Source organism: Cherax quadricarinatus, chromosome 20, assembly GCF_038502225.1.
Source record: "Cherax quadricarinatus isolate ZL_2023a chromosome 20, ASM3850222v1, whole genome shotgun sequence".
Lineage (NCBI taxonomy): Eukaryota > Metazoa > Arthropoda > Malacostraca > Decapoda > Parastacidae > Cherax > Cherax quadricarinatus.
In genome coordinates, this window is record NC_091311.1 from 1,313,496 (window position 1) to 1,318,148 (window position 4,653).

Below are 4,653 nucleotides of genomic sequence, written 5' to 3' on the forward strand. Positions count from 1 at the left end.
CAAATAACAACACTGGGGTTCCATCCCTGGACCCCAGTAGTGAGAGCCACAAATGACAACACTGGGGTTCCATCCCTGGACCCCAGTAGTGAGAGTCACAAATAACAACACTGGGGTTCCATCCCTGGACCCCGGTAGTGAGAGTCACAAATAACAACATTGGGGTTCCATCCCTGGGCCATGGTAGTGAGAGTTACAAATAACAACACTGGGGTTCCATCTCTAAACTCCGGTAGTGAGAGTCACAAATAACAACACTGGGGTTCCATCCCTGGACCCCAGTAGTGAGAGTCACAAATAACAACACTGGGGTTCCATCCCTGGACCCCGGTAGTGAGAGTCACAAATAACAACATTGGGGTTCCATCCCTGGGCCATGGTAGTGAAAGTCACAAATAACAACACTGTGGTTCCATCCACGGAAACCAGTAATTACAGTCACAAATAACAACACTGGGGTTCCATCCCTGGACCCAAGTAGTGAGAGTCACAAATAACAACACTGGGTTTCCATCCTTGGACCCCGGCAGTGAAAGTCACAAATAACGACACTGGGGTTCCATCCCTGGACCCCAGTAGTGTGAGTCACAAATAACAACACTGGGGTTCCATCCCTGCACCCTGGTAGTGAGAGTCACACATAACAGCACTGTGGTTCCATCTCTGGTCCCCAGTTGTGATAGTCACAAATAACAACAAAGGGGCTCGATCCCGGGACCTCAGTAGTGAGAGTCACAAATAACAGCACTGGGGTTCCATCCCTGGACCCCAGTAGTGAGAGTCACAAATACCAACACTGGGGTTCGATCCCTGAACCCCAGAAGTGAGAGTCACAACTCTCAACACTGTGGTCTGGGGTTTCATCGTTAGACCCCAGTAGTGAGAGGCACAACTCACAACACTGGAGTCTGGGGTTCCATCCCTGGACCTCAGTATTGAGATTCTCAACTCTCAACACTGTGGTGTGGGGTTCCATCATTGGATCCCAGTAGTGAGTGTCGCAAATCTCAACACTGTGGTCAAGAGTTCCATTCCTGGACCCCTGAAGTGAGAGTCACAACTCTCAACACTGGGGTCTGGGGTTCCATTCCTGGACCCCTGAAGTGAGAGTCAAAACTCTCAACACTGGGGTCTGGGGTTCCATCCCTGGACCCCAGTAGTGAGAGGCACAACTCTCAACACTTGGGTCGGGGAGTCCATCCCAGGACCCCAGTAGTGAGAGTCACGCATAACAATACTGGAGTTCGATCCATGGACCCCAGTAGTGACAGTAACAAATAACAACACTGGGGTTCGATCCCTGAACCCCAGTAGTGAGAGTCAAACATAACAACACTGGGGTTCGATCCCTGGACCCTAATTGCGAGAGTCACAAATAACAACACTGGGGATCGATCTCTGAACCCCAGTAGTAAGAGACAAACATAAGAGCACAGGAGTTCGATCCCTGGACCCCAGTAATAAAAGTCACAAAAAACAACACTGGTGTTCCATCAATGGACCCCAGTAGTGAGAATCATCAATAACAACACTGGGGTACTATCCCTGAACCCCAGTAATGAGAGCCACACATAATAACACTGGGGTTCGATCCCTGGACCCCAGTAGTGAGAGTCACAAATAACAACACTTGGGTTCGATCCCTGAACCCCAGTAGTGAGAGTCACAAATAACAACATTTGGGTTCGATCAATGAACCCCAGTAGTGATAGTCACACATAACAACTCTGGAGTTCCATTCCTGGAACCTAGTAGTTAGAGTCACACATAACAACATTGGGGTTCCATCGCTGAACACCAGTAATGAGAGTCACACATAACAACACTGGGGTTCCATCCCTGGACCCCAGTAGTGATAGTCACAAATATCAACACTGGGGATCCATCGATGGACCCCAGTAGTGAGAGTCACATATAACAACACTGGGGCTCCATCCCTGGACCCCAGTAATGAGAGTCACACATAACAACACTGGGGTTTCGTCCCTGGACCCCAGTAGTGAGAGTCACAAATAACAACAGTGGGGTTCCATCCCTGGACCCCAGTAGTGAGAGTCACATATAACAACACTTGGGTTCCTACCCTGGACCCCAGTAGTTAGAGTCACAAATAACAACACTCGGGTTCCATCCCTGGACCCCGGTAGTGAGAGACACAAATAATAACACGGGGTTTCCATCCCTGGATCCCAGTAGTGACAGTCACACATAACAGCACTGGGGTTCGTTCCCTGGACCCTAGAAGTGAGAGTCACAAATAACAACACTGGGGTTCGATCAAAGAACTCCAATAGTGAGAGTCACACGTAACAACACTGGGGTTCCATCCCTGGACCCCAGTAGTGGGAGTCACAATTAACAGCACTGGGGTTTCATCCCTGGACCCCAGTAGTGAGAGCCACAATTAACAGCACTGGGGTTCCATCCCTGGACCCCAGTAGTGAGAGCCACAAATAACAACACTGGGGTTCTCTCCCTGGAACCCAGTAGTGAGAGCCACAAATAACAACACTGGGGCTCGATCCCTAGACCCCAGTAGTGAGAGTCACAAATAACAGCACTGGGGCTCGATCCCTGGACCCCAGTAGTTAGAGTCACAAAAAACAACACTGGGGCTCCATCCCTGGACCCCAGTAGTGAGAGCCACAAATAACAACACTGGGGATCGATCCCTGAACCCCAGTAGTGAGAGTCACGCATAACAACACTGGGGTTCGATCCCTGGACCCCAGTAGTGAGAGTCACAAATAACAACACTGGGGTTCTATCACTGAACCCCAGTAGTGAGAGTCAAACATAACAACGCTGGGGTTCGATCCCTGGACCCCAATATCGAGAGTCACAAATAACAACACTGGGGATCGATCACTGAACCCCAGTAGTAAGAGTCACACATAACAACACAGGAGTTCGATCCATGTACCCTAGTAATGAGTGTCACAAATAACAACACTGGTGTTCCATCAATGGACCCCAGTAGTGAGAGTCACAAATAACAACACTGGGGTTCTATCCCTGAACCCCAGTAATGAGAGCCACACATAACAACACTGGGGTTCGATCCCTGGACCCCAGTAGTGAGAGTCACAAATAACAACACAGGGGTTCCATCACTGGACCAAAGTAGTGAGAATCACAAATAACAACAATGGGGTTACATCCCTGGACCCAATTAGTGAGAGCCACAAATAACATCACTGGGGTTACATCCCTGGACCCCAGAAGTGAGAGTCACATATAACAACACTGGGGTTCCATCCATGGACCCCAGTAGTGAGATCCACAAATAACAACACTTGAGTTCCATCCCTGGACCCCAGTAGTGAGAGTCACAAATAACAACACTGGGGTTCCATCCCTGGACCCCAGTAGTGTGAGTCACAAATAACAGCTCTGGGATTCCATCCCTGGACCCCATTAGTGAGAGTAACAAATACCAACACTGGGGTTCCATCCCTGGAACCAAGTAGTGAGAATCACAAATAACAACACTGGGGTTTCATCCCTGGACCCTAGTAGTGAGAGTCACAAATAACAACACTGGGGTTCTATCCCTTGACCCCGGTAGTGAGAGTTACAAATAAAAACACTGGGGTTCCATCTCTAGTCTCCGGTAGTGAGACTCACAAATAACAACACTAGGGTTCCATCCCTGGACCCCATTAGTGAGAGCCTCAAGTAACAACACTGGGGTTTCATCCATGGACCCAAGTAGTGAGAATCACAAATAGCAACACTGCGGTTGCATCCCAGGACCCCAGTAGTGAGAGTCACAAATAACAACACTGGGGTTCCTTCCCTGGACCCCAGTAGTGAGAATCACAAATAACAACACTGGGGTTCCATCCCTGGACCCCAGTAGTGAGAGCTACAAATGACAACACTGGGGTTCCATCCCTGGACCCCGGTAGTGAGAGTTACAAAAAACAACACTGGGGTTCCATCTCTAAACTTCGGTAGTGAGAGTCACAAATAACAACACTGGGGTTCCATCCCTGGACCCCGGTAGTGAGAGTCACAAATAACAACACTGGGGTTCCATCCCAGGACCCCGGAAGTGAGAGTCACAAATAACAACATTGGGGTTCCATCCCTGGGCCATGGTAGTGAAAGTCACAAATAACAACACTGTGGTTCCATCCACGGAAACCAGTAATTACAGTCACAAATAACAACACTGGGGTTCCATCCCTGGACCCAAGTAGTGAGAGTCACAAATAACAACACTGGGTTTCCATCCTTGGACCCCGGCAGTGAAAGTCACAAATAACGACACTGGGGTTCCATCCCTGGACCCCAGTAGTGTGAGTCACAAATAACAACACTGGGGTTCCATCCCTGCACCCAGGTAGTGAGAGTCACACATAACAGCACTGTGGTTCCATCTCTGGTCCCCAGTAGTGATAGTCACAAATAACAACAAAGGGGCTCGATCCCGGGACCCCAGTAGAGAGAGTCACAAATAGCAGCACTGGGGTTCCATCCCTGGACCCCAGTAGTGAAAATCGCAAATAACAACACTGGGATTCCATCCCTAGACCCCGGTAGTGAGAGTCACAAATAACAACACTGGGGTTCCATCCCTTGACCCAAGTAGTGAGAGTCACAAATAACAACACTGGGGTTCCATCCCTGGACCCCAGTAGTGAGATC